Consider the following 19714-nt stretch of genomic DNA (forward strand, 5'->3'; position numbering starts at 1 on the left):
ATACAAAGAAAAAAACATTAAAAGCAGCAAGGGAAAAGCGACAAATAACATACAAGGGAATCCCCATAAGGCTAACAACTGATTTTTCAGCAGAATTTCTGCAAGCCAGAGGGAGTGGCAGGACACATTTAAAGTGATGGAAGGGAAAAACCTACAACCAAGATTACTTTACCCAGCAAGGATCTCATTCAGATTTGATGGAGAAATTAAAATCTTTACAGACAAGCAAAAGCTAAGAAAATACAGCACCACAAAACTAGCTTTACAACAAATGCTAAAGGAACTTCTCTAGGCAGGAAACACAAGAGAAGGAAAAGACCTACAATTACAATCCCAAAACAATTAAGAAAATGGTAATAGGAACATAGATATTGATAATTACCTTAAATGTAAATGGATTAAATGCTCCAAATAAAAGACATAGACTGGCTGAATGGATGCAAAAACAAGACCCATATATATGCTGTCTATAAGAGACCCACTTAGGACCTAAGGACACATACAGACTGAAAGTGAGGGGATGGAAAAAGATATCCCATGCAAATGGAAATCAAAAGAAAGCTAGGGCTTCCCTGGTGGCGCAGTGGTTGAGAGTCCGCCTGCCGATGCAGGGGACACGGGTTCGTGCCCTGGTTCGGGAAGATCCCACATGCCGCGGAGCGGCTGGGACCGTGAGCCGTGGCCGCTGAGCCTGCGCGCCCGGAGCCTGTGCTTCGCAACAGGAGAGGCCACAACAGTGAGAGGCCCGCACACCGCAAAAAAAAAAAAAAAAAAAAGAAAGCTGGAGTAGCAATACTCATATCAGACAAAATAGACTTTGAAATAAAGACTATTACAAGAGACAAAGAAGGACACTACATAATGATAAAGGGATCAATCCAAGAAGATATAAGTATTGTAAATATTTATGCACCCAACATAGCAGCACCTCAATACATAAGGCAAATGTTAACAGCCATAAAAGGGTAAATCAACAGTAACACAATCATAGTAGGGGACGTTAACACCCCACTTTCAAGAACGGACAGATCATCAAAAATGAAAATAAATAAGGAAACACAAGCTTTAAATGATACATTAAGCAAGTTGGACTTAATTGATATTTATAGGACATTCCATCCAAAAACAACAGAATACACTTTCTTCTCAAGTGCTCATGGAATATTCTCCAGGATAGATCATATCTTGGGTCACAACTCAAGCCTTGGTAAATTTAAGAAAATTGAAATCGTATTAAGTATTTTTCTGACCACAATGCTATGACGCTACATATTAAGTACAGGAAAAACATGGCAAAAAATACAAACAGAGGCTAAACAACATGCTAACCAAGAGATCACTGAAGAAATCAAAGAGGAAACCAAAAAATACCTAAAAACAAGTGACAATGAAAACATGATGACCCAAAACCTATGGGATGCACAAAAAGCAGTTCTAACAGGGAAGTTTGTAGCAATACAATCCTACCTCAAGAAACAAGAAAAATCTCAAATAAATAACCTACCTTACACCTAAAGCAATTAGAGAAAGAAGAACAAAAATACCCCAAAGTTAGCAGAAGGGAAGAAATCAGAAAGATCAGATCAGAAGTAAATGAAAAAGAAATTAAGGAAAAGATAGCAAATATCAATAAAACTAAAAGCTAGTTCTTTGAGAAGATAAAGAAAATTGATAAACCACTAGCCAGACTCATCAAGAAAAAAAGGGAGAAGACTCAAATCAAGAGAATTAGAAATGAAAAAGGAGAAGTAACACAGATACACCAGAAATACAGCTACACATGGAACAACTCCTACAGAACACCTACTGAATGCTGGCAGAAGACCTCATACCTCCCAAGAGGCAAGAAACTCCCCATGTACCTGGGTAGGGCAAAGCGGAGAGATTCCTGCACAGAGGATCGGTGCCGACCGGCACTCACCAGCCCGAGAGGCTTGTCTGCTAGCCCGCCGGGGCGGGCGGCGCTGGAAGCTGAGGCTCAGGCTTTGGTCAGAGCGCAGGGAGAGGACTGGGGCTGGCGGTGTGAACACAGCCTGAAGGGGGCTAATGCGCCACAGCTAGCCGGGAGGGAGTCCGGGAAAACTGTGGAGCTGCCGAAGAGGCAAGAGACTTTTTCTTCCCTCTTGGTTTCCTGGTGCACGAGGAGAGGGGATTAAGAGCGCTGCTTAAAGGAGCTCCACAGATGGGCGCGAGCCACGGCTGAAAGCGCGGAGCCCAGAGACGGGCGTGGGACGCTGGGGCTGCTGCTGCCACCGCCAAGAGGCCTGTGTGCGAGCACACGTCACTGGCCACGCCCCCTTTCTGGGGAGCCTGTGCAGCCCGTCACTGCCGGGGTCCCAGGATCCAGGGACGGCTTCCCTGGGAGAACGCACGGCGCACCTCACGCTGGTACAACGTCACGCCGGCCTCTGCCGCTGCAGGCTCGCCCCGCACTCCGTGCCCCTCCCTCCCCCTGGCCTGAGTGAGCCAGAGTCCCCGAAGTGGCTGCTCCTTTAACCGTGTCCTGTCTGAGCGAAGAACAGACGCCCTCCGGCGACCTACACACAGAGGCGGGGCCAAATCCAAAGCTGAGACCCGGGAGCTGTGAGAACAAAGAAGAGAAAGGGAAACCTCTCCCAGCAGCCTCAGAAGCAGCGGATTAAAGCTCCACAATCAACTTGATGTACTCTGCATCTGTGGAATACATGAATAGACAACAAATCATCCCAAATTGGGGAGCCAGGAGTCAGTGCTGTGCCTCTGAGGTGGGAGAGCCAACTTCAAGACACTGGTCCACAAGAGACCTCCCAGCTCCACATAATATCAAACAGCGAAAATCTTCCAGAGATCTCCATCTCAATACCAGCACCCAGCTTCACTCAACGACCAGCAAGCTACAGTGCAGGTCACCCTATGCCAAACACCTAGCAAGACAGGAACACAATGCCACCCATTAGCAGAGAGGCTGCCTAAAATCATAAAAAGTCCGCAGACACCCCAAAACACACCACCAGACGTGGACCTGCCCACCAGAAAGACAAGAGCCAGCCTCATCCACCAGAACACAGGAACTAGTCCCCTCCACCAGGAAGCCTACACAACCCACCTAACCAACCTTAGCCACTGCGGACAGACACCAAAAACAACGGGAATTACGAACCTGCAGCCTGCAAAAAGGAGACCCCAAACACAGTAACATAAGCAAAATGAGAAAACAGAAAAACACGCAGCAGGAGAAGGAGCAAGATAAAAACCCACCAGACCTAACAAATGAAGAGGTAATAGGCAGTCTACCTGAAAAAGAATTCAGAATAATGATAGTAAAGATGATCCAAGATTCTATTTCCAAGATCCAAAATCTTGGAAATAGAATAGACAAAATGCAAGAAACAGTTAACAAGGACCTAGAAGAACTAAAGATGAATCAAGCATCGATTAAAAACACAATAAATGAAATGAAAAATACTCTAGATGGGATCAATAGCAGAATAACTGAGGCAGAAGAACGGATAAGTGAGGTGGAAGATAAAATAGTGGAAATAACTGATGCAGAGCAAAATAAAGAAAAAAGAATGAAAAGAACAGAGGACAGTCTCAGAGACCTCTGGGACAACATTAAACGCACCAACATTCAAATTATAGGGGTTCCAGAAGAAGAAGAGAAAAAGAAAGGGACTGAGAAAATATTTGAAGAGATTATAGTTGAAAACTTCCATAATACGGGAAAGGAAATCGTTAATCAAGCCCAGGAGGCACAGAGAGCCCCATACAGAATAAATCCAAGGAGAAATACGCCAAGACACATATTAATCACACTGTCATAACTAAACACAAAGAAATCATATTAAAAGCAGCAAGGGAAAAACAACAAATAACACACAAGGGAATCCCCATCAGGATAACAGCTGATCTCTCAGCAGAAACTCTACAAGCCAGAAGGGAGTGGCAGGACATAATTAAAGTGATGAAGGAGAAGAACCTGCAACCAAGATTACTCTACCCAGCAAGGATCTCATTCAGATTTGATGGAGAAATTAAAACGTTTACACACAAGCAAAAGATGAGAGAGTTCAGCACCACCAAACCACCTTTACAACATATGCTAAAGGAACTTCTCTAGGCAAGAAACACAACAGAAGGAAAAGACCTACAATAACGAACCCAAAACAATTAAGAAAATGGGAATAGGAATATACATATCGATAATTACCTTAAATGTAAATGGACTAAGTGCTCCCACCAAAAGACACAGATTGGCTGAATGGATACAAAAACAAGACCCATATATATGCTGTCTACAAGAGACCCACTTCAGACCTAGAGGCACATACAGACTGAAAGTAAGGGGATGGAAAAAGATATTCCATGCAAATGGAAACCAAAAGAAAGCTGGAGTAGCAATTCTCATATCAGACAACATAGACTTTAAAATAAAGACTACTAGAAGAGAAAAAGAAGGACACTACATAATGATCAAGGGATCGATCCAAGAAGAAGATATAACAATTGTAAATATTTATGCACTCAACATAGGAGCACCTCAATACATAAGGCAAATACTAACAGCCATAAAAGGAGAAAACACCAGTAACACAATCATAGTAGGGGACTTTAACACCCCACTTTCACCAATGGACAGATCAACCAAAATGAAAATAAATAAGGAAACACAAGCTTTAAATGATACATTAAACAAGATGGACTTAATTGATATTTATAGGACATTCCATCCAAAAACAACAGAATACACATTTTTCTCAAGTGCTCATGGAACATTCTCCAGGATAGATCATATCTTGGGTCACAAATCAAACCTTGGTAAATTTAAGAAAATTGAAATTGTATCAAGTATCTTTTCTGACCACAATGCTATGAGACTAAATATCAATTACAGGAAAAGAGCTGTAAAAAATACAAACACATGGAGGCTAAACAATACACTACTTAATAACGAAGTGATCACTGAAGAAATCAAAAAGGAAATTAAAAAATACCTAGAAACAAATGACAATGGAGACACGATGACCCAAAACCTATGGGATGCAGCAAAAGCAGTTATAAGAGGGAAGTTCATAGCAATACAATCCTACCTTAAGAAATAGGAAACATCTCGAATAAACAACCTAACCTTGCACCTAAAGCAATTAGAGAAAGAAGAACAAAAATATCCCAAAGTTAGCAGAAGGAAAGAAATCATAAATATCAGATCAGAAATAAATGAAAAAGAAATGAAGGAAATGATAGCAAAGATCAATAAAACTAAAAGCTGGTTCTTTGAGAAGATAAACAAAATTGATAAACCGTTAGCCAGACTCATCAAGAAAAAAACGGAGAACACTCAAATCAATAGAATTAGAAATGAAAAAGGAGAAGTAACAACTGACACTGCTGAAATACAAAAGATTGTGAGAGATTACTACAAGCAACTCTATGCCAATAAAATGGATAACCTGGAAGAAATGGACAAATTCTTAGAAATGCACAACCTGCCAAGACTGAATCAGGAAGAAATAGAAAATATGAACAGACCAAACACAAGCGCTGAAATTGAAACTGTGATAAAGAATCTTCCAACAAACAAAAGCCCAGGACCAGATGGCTTCACAGGGGAATTCTATCAAGCATTTAGAGAAGAGCTAACACCTATCCTTCTCAAACTCTTCCAAAATATAGCAGAGGGAGGAACACTCCCAAACTCATTCTACGAGGCCACCATCACCTTGATACCAAAACCAGGCAAGGATGTCACAAAGAAAGAAAACTACAGGCCAATATCACTGATGAACATAGATGCAAAAATCCTCAACAAAATACTAGCAAACAGAATCCAACAGCACATTAAAAGGATCATACACCATGATCAAGTGGGGTTTATTCCAGGAATGGAAGGATTCTTCAATATATGCAAATCAATCAACGTGATACACCATATTAACAAACTGAAGGAGAAAAACCATATGATCATCTCAATAGATGCAGAGAAAGCTTTTGACAAAATTCAACACCCATTTATGATAAAAACCCTGCAGAAAGTAGGCATAGAGGGAACTTTCCTCAACATAATAAAGGCCATATATGTCAAACCCACAGCCAGCATCGTCCTCAATGGTGAAAAACTGAAAGCATTTCCACTAAGATCAGGAAGAAGACAAGGCTGCCCACTCTCACCACTCTTATTCAACATAGTTTTGGAAGTTTTAGCCACAGCAATCAGAGAAGAAAAGGAAATAAAAGGAATCCAAATCGGAAAAGAAGAAGTAAAGCTGTCACTCTTTGCAGATGACATGATACTATACATAGAGAATCCTAAAGATGCTACCAGAAAACTACTAGAGCTAATCAGTGAATTTGGTAAAGTAGCAGGATACAAAATTAATGCACAGAAATCTCTGGCATTCCTATATACTAATGATGAAAAACCTGAAAGTGAAATCAAGGAAACACTCCCATTTACCACTGCAACAAAAAGAATAAACTATCTAGGAATAAACCTACCTAAGGAGACAAAAGACCTCTATGCAGAAAATTATAAGACACTGATGAAAGAAATTAAAGATGATACAAATAGATGGAGAGATGTACCATGTTCTTGGATTGGAAGAATCAACATTGTGAAAATGACTCTACTACCCAAAGCAATCTACAGATTCAATGCAATCCCTATCAAACTACCACTGGCATTTTTCACAGAACTAGAGAAAAAATTTCAAAATTTGTATGGAAACACAAAAGACTGCGAATAGCCAAAGCAATCTTGAGAACGAAAAATGGAGCTGGAGGAATCAGGCTCCCTGACTTCAGGCTATACTACAAAGCTACAGTAATCAAGACAGTATGGTACAGGCACAAAAACAGAAAGATAGATCAATGGAACAGGATAGAAAGCCCAGAGACAAACCCACGCACATGTTGTCACCTTATCTTTGATAAAAGAGGCAGGAATGTATAGTGGAGAAAGGACAGTCTCTTCGATAAGTGGTGCTGGGAAAACTGGACAGGGACATGTAAAAGTATGAGATTAGATCACTCCCTAACACCATACACAAAAATAAGCTCAAAATGGATTAAAGACCTAAATGTAAGGCCAGACACTATCAAACTCTTAGAGGAAAACATAGGCAGAACACTCTATGACATAAATCACGGCAAGATCCTTTTTGAACCACCTCTTAGAGAAATGGAAATTAAGACAAAAATAAACACATGGGACCTAATGAAACTTCAAAGCTTTTGCACAGCAAAGGAAACCATAAACAAGACCAAAAGACAACCCTCAGAATGGGAGAAAATATTTGCAAATGAAGCAACTGACAAAGGATTAATCTCCAAAATTTATAAGCAGCTCATGCAGCTCAATAACAAAAAAACAAAAAACCCAATCCAAAAATGGGCAGAAGACCTAAATAGACATTTCTCCACAGAAGATATACAGACTGCCAACAAACACATGAAAGGATGCTCAACATCTTTACTCATTAGAGAAATGCAAATCAAAACTACAATGCGGTATCATCTCACACCAGTCAGAATGGCCATCATCAAAAAATCTAGAAACAATAAATGCTGGAGAGGGTGTGGAGAAAAGGGAACACTCTTGCACTGCTGGTGGGAAGTGAATTGGTACAGCCACTATGGAGAACAGTATGGAGGTTCCTTAAAAAACTAAAAATAGAACTACCATACGACCCAGCAATCCCACTACTAGGCATATACCCCGAGAAAACCATAATTGAAAAAGACACATGTACCAAAATGTTCATTGCAGCTCTATTCACAATAGCCCAGAGATGGAAACAACCTAAGTGTCCATCATTGGATGAATGGATAAAGAAAATGTGGCACATATATACAATGGAATATTACTCAGCCATAAAAAGAAACGAAACTGAGCTATTTGTAATGAGGTGAATGGACCTAGAATCTGTCACACAGAGTGAAATAAGTCAGAAAGAGAAAGACAAATACTGTATGCTGACACATATATATGGAATTTAAGAAAAAAAAATGTCATGAAGAACATAGGGGTAAGACAGGAATAAACACACAGACCTACTACAGAATGGACTTGAGGATATGGGGAGGGGGAAGGGTAACTGTGACAAAGCGAAAGAGTGGCATGGACATATATACACTACTAAACGTAAGGTAGATAGCTAGTGGGAAGCAGCCGCATAGCACAGGGAGATCAGCTCAGTGCTTTGTGACCGCCTGGAGGGGTGGGATAGGGAGGGTGGGAGGGAGACGCAAAAGGGAGGGGATATGGGAACATATATATATGTATACCTGATTAAATTTGTTATAAAGCAGAAAAAAAAGAAAAATGAGAAGTAACAACTGACACTGCAGAAATACAAAGGATCATGAGAGATTTCTACAAGCAACTATATGCCAATAAAATGGACAACCTGGAAGAAATGGACAAATTCTTAGAAAAGCACAATCTGCTGAGACTGAACCAGGAAGAAAGAAAACATAAACAGACCAATCACAAGCACCGCAAGTGAAACTGTGATTAAAAATCTTCCAACAAACCAAAGCCCAGGACCAGACGGATTCACAGGAGAATTCTATCAAATATTTAGAGAAGAGCTAACACCTATCCTTCTCAAACTCTTCCAAAATATAGCAGAGGGAGGAACAGTCCCAAACTCATTCTATGAGGCTTCCATCACCCTGATACCGAAAGCAGACAAAGATGTCACAAAAAAGAAAACTACAGGGTTTTCCTGGTGGCGCAGTGGTTGGGAGTCTGCCTGCTAATGCAGGGGACGCGGGTTCGTGCCCCGGTCCGGGAGGATCTCGCGTGCCGCGGAGCGGCTGGGCCCGTGAGCCGTGGCCACTGGGCCTGCGTGTCCGGAGCCTGTGCTCTGCGGCGGGAGAGGCCACAGCAGTGAGAGGCCCGCGTAATGCAAAAAAGAAAAAAAAAAAAGAAAACTACAGACCAATATCACTGATGAACATAGATGCAAAAATCCCCAACAGAGGGCTTCCCTTGTGGCGCAGTGGTTGAGAGTCCGCCTTCCGATGCAGGGGACATGGGTTTGTGCCCCGGTCCGGGAAGATCCCACATGCCGCAGAGCGGCTGCGCCCATGAGCCATGGCTCTGAGCCTGTGCGCCCGGAGCCTGTGCTCCGCAATAGGAGAGGCCACAACAGTGAGAGGCCCGCATACCGCAAAAAAAAAAAAAAAAAATCCCCTACAAAATACTAGGAAATAGAATCCAACAGCACATTAAACAGATCATACACCATGATCAAGTGGGGCTTATCCCAGGAAAGTAAGGATTCTTCAATATACACATATCAATCAATGTGATAAACCATGCTAACTAATTGAAGTAGAAAAACCATATGATCATCTCAATAGATGCAGAAGAAGCTTTCAACAAAATTCAACACCGATTTATGATAAAAACTCTCCAAAAAGTAGGCATAGAGGGAACTTACCTCAACATAATAAAGGCCATATATGTCAAACCCAGAGCCAACATCTTTCTCAATGGTGAAAAACTGAAACCATTTCTTCTAATATAAGGAACAAGACAAGGTTGCCCACTCTCACCACTGTTATTCGACATAGTTTTGGAAGTTTTAGCCACAGCAATCAGAGAAGAAAAGTAAATAAAAAGAATCTAAATAGGAAAAGAAAAAGTAAAACTGTCACTGTTTGCAGATGACATGATTCTATACATAGAGAATCCCAAAAATGTTACCAGAAAACTACTAGAGCTAATCAATGAATTTGGTAAAGCAACAAGATATAAAATTAAGGCACAAAAATCTCTTGCATTCCTATACACTAATGATGAAAAATCTGAAGGAGAAATTAAGGAAACACTCCCATTTACCATTGCAACAAAAAGAATAAAATATCTAGGAATAAACCTACCTAAGGAGACAAAAGACCCATATGCAGAAAACTATAAGACACTGATGAAAGAAATTAAATATGATACAAAACAGATGGAGATATATACCATGTTCTTGGATTGGAAGAATCAACATTGTGAAAATGACTATATTACCCAAAGCAATCTACAGATTCAATGCAATCACTATCAAACTACCAATGGCATTTTTCACAGAACTAGAACAAAAAATTTCACAATTTGAATGGAAATACAAAAGACCCCAAATAGCCAAAGCAATCTTGAGAAAGAAAAATGGAGATGGAGGAATTAGGCTCCTGGACTTCAGACTATATTACAAAGCTACAGTCATCAAGACAGTATGGTACTGACATAAAAACAGAAACATAGATCAATGGAAGAGGATAGAAAGCCCAGAGATAAACCCACACACATATGGTCACCTTATCTTTGATAAAGGAGGCAAGAATATACAATGGAGAAAAGACAGTCTCTTCAACAAGTGGTGCTGGGAAAACTGGACAGCTACATGTAAAAGAATGAAATTAAACACTCCCTAACACCATACATAAAAATAAACTCAAAATGGACTAAAGACCTAAATGTAAGGCCAGACACTATAAAACTCTTAGAAGAAAACATAGGCAGAACACTCTACGACATATATCTAAGTCAGATCCTTTTTGACCCACCTCCTAGAGAAATGGAAATAAAAACAAAAATAAACCAATGGGACCTAATGAAACTTAAAATCTTTTGCACAGCAAAGTAAACCATAAACAAGATGAAAAGGCAACACTCAGAATGGAAGAAAATATTTGCAAATGAAGAGACTGACAAAGGATTAATCTCCAAAATATGCAGGCAGCTCATGCATAAAAAAAATCCAAAAAAACCCAATCCAAAAATGGGCAGAAGACCTAAATAGACAGTTCTCCAAAGAAGATATACAGATTGCCAACAAACACATGAAAGGATGCTCAACATCACTAATTATTAGAGAAATGCAACTCAAAACTACAATGAGGTATCACCTCACACCAGTCAGAATAACCATCATCAAAAAATCTACAAACAATAAATGCTGGAAAGGGTGTGGAGAAAACAGAACGCTCTTGCACTGCTGGTGGGAATGTAAATTGAAACAGCCACTATGGAGAACAGTATGGAGGTTCCTTAAAAAAGTAAAAATAGAACTACCATACAACCCAGCAATCCCACTACTGGGCATATACCCTGAGAAAACCATAATTCAAAAAGAGTCATGTACCACAATGTTCACTGCAGCTGTATTTACAATAGCCAGGACATGCAAGCAACCTAAGTGTCCATTGACAGATGAATGGATAAAGATGTGGCATATATATACAATGGAATATTACTCAGTCATAAAAAGGAACAAAACTGAGTTATTTTTAGTGATGTGCATGGACCTAGAGACTGACATACAGAGTGAAGTCAGAAAGAGAAAAACAAGTACCATATGCTAACACATATATATGGAATCTGAAAAAAAAATGGTCTGAAGAACCTAGGGGCAGGACAGAAATAAAGTTGCAGATGTAAAGAATAGACTTAAGGATATGGGGAGGGGGAAGGGTAAGCTGGGACGAAGTGAGAGAGTGGCATGGACATATATACACTACCAAATGTAAAATAGCTAGTGGGAAGCAGCCACATAGCACAGGGAGATCAGCTCGGTGCTTTGTGTCCTCCTAGAGGGGTGGGATAGGGAGTGTGGAAGGGAGATGTCAGAGGGAGGAGATATGGGGATATATGTTTATGTATAGCTGATTCACTTTGTTATACATCAGAAACTAACACACCCTTGTAAAGCAATTATACTCCAATAAAGATGTTAAAAAAAATCACCTTAGCATTCTTTCTTATGTATTATTTGTTAAACAGTTCTGAATGGTAACTTTTTGCTTCCAAAATGCACTTTAAACAGTGATGCTTTTTTTTAAGTGGATATTGGCCAGAGTATCTGACACCAGGATAGTTTAATTAGTTATGCATTTGCCTCCTATCCAGGTCCAATAAATATGCATTCATCAGCACAGCTGCATCTCAGCATGCACATTTAAATTAAAGAGGCTTTCTCAGAGGCTGAGGCAGTCCTCGCATCTCTTCACTTTGCCAGAAGACACATCAAATACTGAATCAGTTGTTTCCTTCGAATTTCTTCATAGGTTCTTCTTGTGACAATCATAAACATGTTGCCAGATTAGATTTTCACATTGTTGCCTAATAACCTAGGGATTATTTTTAAATGAAATAATAGCACCTAGTTCTTTAATAAAATCAATTTTTTCCTCTCTGTCTCTTAAATATAAGTGCATAAATGATATTTGATATAAGAGACTCAAGACTATTGTCCCATGCTTTTCCTTTGATATTCACTGCAGCTTTTCTAGAATAAAGCATCATTAGTTGAAAATGAAATTAAACCCCTAAGATTCTATTTTTTGTACATTAGAATCCAAATGTAAGCTACCCTAGCTAATAAACATCAGATTAGCAGTTATTCAAAATGGGATGCTATTTCTTGAATGTTAACATTTAAAATGATGTAGATATTATTTTCTTCCCAGTCAGAAACCCCTAGCTCTCAGGGAAAAGGGGCGTTGTTATGGAAGTTCTAACCAGTGTCAGTCTATGAAAATTCATCCACAGCTTGCACCTGCCATAGGCAATGACGAATGAGCCAACTTGCTGTTTGCTCTCCCCTGTGGAGAGGGCAAGCTTCCTTTTTTTCTAGAGAGCCAGAGGGAAAAAGATGAGAAGGAGATGGATGGGTATTTAAGAGGTACCTGCAGGGGCGCTGTATGTGTGACAGGCATCAGTAGCACCTTCCACCACATGGAACCAGGCCAGAAGGCTTTAGGAGCTGCATCAAGTCCCCCCAGACTTGGTCCTCAGGTCCTCTGGTCCTCAGGGTCCATCCAGAGCAGAAAAGACGTCACATAACCATGTGTAAGTGACCTACTTGAGGGCTGCCCACATTGAGACTTTACAGATGGGCACCAAGTTACAACTGCTGCCATCCACATGTAAGTAGGGAACTCTACACATCTCAAAGACAGCTAAAGCATAAATGAAACCGAGGGGAAGAGTATGGTGGGGTGGGATGGGAAGGGGCTGGGGTGGATGAAGAAGGGGGAAGTGAAAAGAGAGGTGGTGAAGAAGATCTTAGATTTTCTTCCAACTGTTCACTTCTTTAAATAACAAGAAGGTTAATGGTTTCTGCAGTCTTAAAATATACCTATAACTGCCAGGTTCCTGAAGGTTAATTGCTGCTGCTAGGGAAGCTGTCCTAATTTGTTCTGCCTTATAATGACCTTCCTATAGGCAAACGCCAGAAGAGGCCTGCCTGCAGGTGTGCTGCATGCACAGGAGATGATGACCCCTCCTAGAGAAATGGGGAATATGAGGTTGAGTTACTGGAAAAGTTTATCAGTGATTGGCAGTGATTGATATTCAGGGGCAAATGTTGCTAGACATTTTCACATTTTCATCCGTCTTATAGGCTTTTTTAGTGGAGTTTTCAATTACATGTCATCTGTTCCTTTCCTGTCACCTTGAAGTTCCTATACTATCCACAACATGCTCCTGTAATACACTCATGCCTTTGAGAGGTTGACAAGAGAAGTGAATGGCATGAGGTACCCAAGATCACAGCCATACTGTTTCCCTTTCCCCTGGTGATGACAAATATGTTCAAATCCAAAAACTGAGATATACTGACACCTGTCTGAAACGGGGAATTCCAGGACATGTAATGACCATAACTTTTTACAACAAACTAGTTCTTAGTGACTCAGTGATTAAACTGACCTACATTAGGCCAATTTCCTAACCTGAAAAGTGTATATTAAAAATGTATATGATGCTATTATTTTGATAGAAATGTAGAAACTGTTACTATGCATTCAGGTTAGTTTAGCCACTCATTTTCACTAGCAACATTAAGAGATTCTTTGCTTTCCTTTGAAGCAATTCTCATACACATGACCATCTCCCATCTTTTTAATCAACTGACAATGAGACACACTCATACCCCCTGGTCCTCTACCTCAAGCTATTTCTAGAAGTAGGTAGAGAAGCAGGCAGCCACCTCTGTGCTGTGTAAAAGGAAAGGAGAAAAAACCTTCTTCCAGTAGTAGTCATAATTCTAGAATAACTCCATTCAGGCAGTCCAGAGGGGCTGCCCTTACTATCACTGTAGCTTCATTTCTTTGGTTCTGGAAAAAAATTTCTATCTTCTTGGGGTCCTCTTTTTTATGGTAATGAAATTGGTAGGGGCTACATGCTTTATTTGCCCACTGTATTAAGTATAGTGTGGGAAAAAATAAACATAGCAATGGGTTTAGTGTGGAAAGATATGATTTTGAGTCTCAGCTCTATCACTGGGAATTAGAATCAGGCACTTTGCTTCCTTATGCTTCACTTTAGTCGTCTGTATAAAATGGAGTTAATACTCTTTGTCCTACATATGTCCCTGGGTGGTTGTGAGGGTCAAAGGAGATATTTTAAATAGAAATGCTATGTAAACTATAAAGTCTCTATCAATTCAATATGTTATCATTATCAATTAATATCTTGATCAAAATCAAGTAATAGCTCAGTTAAATCAAGTGCAAAACGTAGAAAAATGCCTGGACTGAGGTGGGTAGTTCTAAGCTGATGAATGCTGATCATGGTGAGGGAAAGAAAAGTACAGAGAAGGAGTGAGGCATCTAGGGTAATCAATAGTAGTATTTATCAAGTATTTATTCCTTTCCCAAGCACATGGAGGGATTTAATTTCCTTGCCCAACTAAAGATATTGTGCCCATGTTATTTGCTTCGTAATGAAATATGAGCAAAAGAAAACATGTTCATCAGCAGGATACTTTTACCTACTAGATCCTTGAGAGACTATAACATATAGGAATCTCTGGTAACCAATCTTAGATATGAAGTATGAGTAAGAAATAAAATTTTGTTGTGTTAAGTCATTGAAATTTTAGGATCTGCTAGCCTATTCTGCTGCTATGGATCAAAAGTAAATTTTGTGCATAAACCATCTCCTAGATTTGACCATATCTCTGCTGTACTTTATATCCTGCTCTTTGAGGGAGACAGAACTTTGATAATGGTTTCCCTATGGATAATTTACATTGTATAATAGCGATTCAGGGTTGGTCTAACCAGTAAGTTATTTTGGTTTACTTCATTAAAAAGTACAGGAGTGGATACGGAGTGTCTTAATTTTTTATTTGCTTAACATTTGGTGGCTTATTCTGATGCAAATGCTAAGGGATCTTCTCTGTGCAGGGAGAGCCTTTGATGTTTGGCAAATAGCAAATTACTGGTAAGCAAATTCTGGAGGAACGCTGAATGAAGTTAGTTTTCATGAAAAAAAGTGAAGTTTGAATAAATACCATAAAGGATGAAAAGGTAAAGTTTAGTAGCATGAGGAAGGAAGAAATTTTAGGAAAACCAAAGAGTAAATTTCTAGTCCCAAAAGAGCCTGTCCTGCTCTTGACCAGAGGTGGGAAAACCAACTGCACTGGAGGATATTTGAGGCCGATTCCATTATATCTCAATTGGAAGTCTCTGGTTTGTAATCAACAAAAACCAACTCTAATTTATTCAACAAAAACCAACACTAAACAGAAGTTTATTGGAAGGATAATGAGTACTTCACATCATCGTGAAGAAAGCTGAACAGTCAGACTCAGCAAGGATAAAAGGTACAGCAACATTGGAGGTGCAGGGAGCAGGGGCAGATGAGCAACCTCCTTGGGGTGAATGAGCTCCTATCATTTTCAGGCTTTTTGTCATTCTGCTCTGCCAAATTTCAGGGAAAAGGTTTGGATCATGGACTTTTGCCTAGGACAAAGGAGGTCAGGGCACCTTTACTGACAGTTTCAGTAGATTTTATGCAATAGAGCAAAATTGAGGTAATGTTACCAGGAGAAATGAGTGTTGTGTGGTAAAAAAAAAGTTCCACCAAAACCAGCAATAGAAATGTAATCCTGTAGTCATAAGACTGAGTTTATATTTGGCTTAACAAATAACTAGAAGGTATAGTAGGTAGACTGCACATGGAAATGGCATTCCCTAAATGCCATGTACTTCTAGTAGATGATCCTTACTTTGTGTACTGGACAAAAAAGTAAAGAAGATAAAACCAATAGTGGGGTAATCGATTACTGGAATAGTATGCATTCATGTGAAGTAGTCACTTCCTGGGAGGTGCTGACTTTTCAAAAGAAGGGATGAATCTGAACCCTCTGAAAAAAATGTCAGGGGGTAGCTAATTTGGGGATTGAAAGAGAGGGGAGCTAAAGGCAACTCATGCTGCAGCAAGACAATCAAATCATGTAGAAAAGTTTAATACTGAGCAGATAGTAGTAATTAAAAATGATTCTCATTTAACAACTTTGAATGCAGCACACTGATTTAAGATCTCTGCAGTGAGTAATCTTTTTCTCTACATGATAAATTGAACTGAATTTCTATGTTTGGACTCAGTGAATGCTGATGGGTCCAAAATCTCCTTTTAAATCAATTTTTTAAAAATTCTTTGCCTCTCTTCCTTCAATTCATCACTGTGAGGAATGTTCTTCAGATTGTGGTGAGTTCTAAATGGATTGATTGCTTGTTTTAAATAGCTCTCTCATTTCCTTTGGGGAAGGAATTGTACTTTTAAGAAGGTCTGCTCTGAGGCATAATGCAAGATTACAATTCAGGGCTCCTCTTATATTTTAAATCAATAATATGAAACAAGACATCTACAGTACCTGAGGAGAGTTAGAACTTTTCTCCGAAGACAGGAGATTTTGGTTTTTTATCTGCATTGTGTGTGTGAATGTGGGGTACACACACGCATATTCACAAGGCTTCAAAGATAGGCAGAGAAAGGGCAATAATGTTGAGAAGTGTGAAAAAAGCAGCACTAAAGGAAGAGAATGCATCCTTATAGGGAGAGAGGCTGTGACAAGGAGGAGGGGAGGCTTTCGGATGACAGACTATGAAGTGGGAGGATAGAAACTTTCAAAGGTTAATAACTTAATGAACTTTAAATTTCCAAAAAAGGGGGGAAAAGAAGATATATGTTCCTATTTAAGAACTCTATACTCAGAGTTAAGAATGTTATTTTACTTAAGCAAAATAACTTGTACAGAGGAAAGAGTTTGGAATCTAAGTATTAGGTTTAAAATATACCTTACTCTAGGAATAATGAGCTCCAAGTTCATCTGGCTTTGCACATCTCCCCCTACTGCTACAGAGGGACTAATTGAAGAATGGACTTTGAAGAGAGATCTTTACTGGGGCCTTTCAGAAGATCTTCAGAACCAAAGTATTTTGTAGTTTGAATGGACTAAAATGAGTCCCTGAGGCTTAAGACTCTAAAAGAAATCCTAACTCTTGGAGCAGATTTGGGAGGCTTTTTATTTATAAGGTTCACATACAAAAAATGGTGACAAGCTGTTCTCCTGGTCTGATCCTTGCCAAGACCAGAACAAGACGAAAGGATCTAAATCACAAAAAGAGCGTTGTTTAATCATAAGGAAAGACTTCCTGCTTTGATTCAGCAGGGAAAAAAACACTGTACTATAATCCCCAAAACACAGATTTAGGCAGAGCTTTGTCACTAACTATCAGATTGAAGAGCACAAGTTATATAAAGTGTATGAGCCCCAGTTTCCTCTTCTTTAGAAAAATGGTGTTGAACTAGATTCTCATTCATGTCACTTCTACAGTAGTGGCAGAGCTGCGTCTAGAATCCATGATTCTAAATGCCATTCACTTCCTTAACACACCATCCTCTTCCAACCTATGTAATAGAAAGCTTGTATAGACTAGGGAGAAAAGAGGTCAGGATTTCTTTGGAAAGAGTTGATTAGAGTTACACATTTGAAGGGAAAGTGTGCTTCCTTATGATCAAGCCAAGTTGACAAAACGATTCAAGAAAACCTTGAGGATACTAGAACTGTCCTTCACCTGGAAAAGTTTAATGATGAGTAGCTGCCTCTGTTAACAGAGAATAAGGACTACAATAGATGCAACACTTTAATCAACTGCAGGTAAATGTGCTTGTTTCTCTTAAGTGGCATATAGTAGCAGAACTTGAGTACTTGAAAGAATCCTACCCAATAGATCTGATAAACTGAAAACCTCTGTGAGTGGTATATCACCAGAAGCAGGGGCCAGGAGTGGTCATGTAGAAGGTACATCATCTGTTCCAAGGAATGGTTAAGCAAGAGGTCCCTGCCAGGAATCTCAAAAGAATCCACAAGATATTTCATGATACAAAGGGCCAGTACCTTGCCATGTGCTATACATAGGACCCCAATTTATATTACAGAAGACTAGCCACATTAGAACTTGCTCTTTCCTTCTAACCACCCTTCTTTCTGGCATTCAACTTTGAAGAAGCCAGAAATAGCATATAAAGTTAGAAAGCAGGAAAGCAAAGAAAGGAGAAGAACGGAAAGAAAGAAAAAAAGAAAGGGAAGGAAGGAAGGAATAAAGGAAGGGAGGGAGGGAGGGAGGAAAAGAAACTGGCCATGTTCCCTTTCCCCACTACAGACTTCTAAATATGGATCAAGCCTAAACTACAGTGGGGAAAGGAGAAATTTAGGATTAGATAGGATATTAGAAATGTGATATTAAACTCAACTGGAGCTAACTTTTTTTAATAGTATATAGATGATTGTCCAGCAAAGATTCAACCCTCTCTACCTCCTGGAGGAGCACGCCTCTCTACTTATTCAAATATGTTGGCTGGAAATGACTGTGTGAACATTCCAAGCCTAGACCTTTAGTTAGAAGCATGAGTGTTTTTTGTCACCTCTCTGGGAACTCTGGCCTACTACAAAAAGAACATGTCCCAGAAAGTCTCTGCCCCTCCAGCTGGGGCCCCAAAATAAGACAAATGAAATAGAGCCACCACAGGCAATCTGCACAATTGCAGCCTGAAGCAAGCCACTCAGCCGAACCACTTGTCTATGAGCATGAGAGTCAATGCTTATGGCCCTGAGTTTGGGAGTAATTGTTATTATGCATCATTATTGTGGAAATAGCTGACTGAGCTCAATAGCAATACATTCAAGTAGATTAAAAGTCAAAGAGAATAAAAAGACAATCAGTGAAAAGTTTCCTTCCCTGTACAGTTACCCCAGCCAACAACTTCACCTTCCCATGGGCACATATTTTTATTAGTTCCTTGGTGATATCCCAAGTAGTGTTTAATACACATATAATTAAATATAAATATGTATGTTTCCATTTATTACATATTGGTAGGTTATTATGTTCACTCTCCTGTTTTTTTCCTCACTTAATATTTTGTTTCAGTACATAAGGAACATCTTCATTCTTTTTGCCACCACATGGTATCCATTATATTAATGCATGGATTACAATTTCTAATACAGTACCTGAAAAGTGATCAAGAGAAGTTAGGGGATCTGCTCAATATATTGACCAGGGGTAGTCATGGAGAACTAAGGGAATGAGATTGAAAGGCTGTGTTAGGAAGAGAAAAATTATTTCCTGCCTTGAACCCTACTGAGCCCAGTCCATTCAATAAGCCAGTTGTTAGGATTAAATGACTTAATACATGTAAATCACTTAGAAAAGTGTTTGGCACATGGTTAAGAGTTCAGTATATATTTACTATTATACTTAACAATCTGAGGTCCACCCCAATCAACATATTAGAAAACTCTCTGAGGTGGCATCATGGGGTGTCTTGCCACTCACCCCAAATTTTTAAGTTCTCACCCCTCTTTTCTGCCACATTTAATGTAATTGTTCCCTCCTTTCCTTCTCTCTAGCTTTGGCTGTACTTGCCTCATACAACATAGAGGGT

The sequence above is a fragment of the Mesoplodon bidens genome (genome assembly GCF_964165515.1).
Source record: "Mesoplodon bidens genome assembly, chromosome: 3".
Lineage (NCBI taxonomy): Eukaryota > Metazoa > Chordata > Mammalia > Artiodactyla > Ziphiidae > Mesoplodon > Mesoplodon bidens.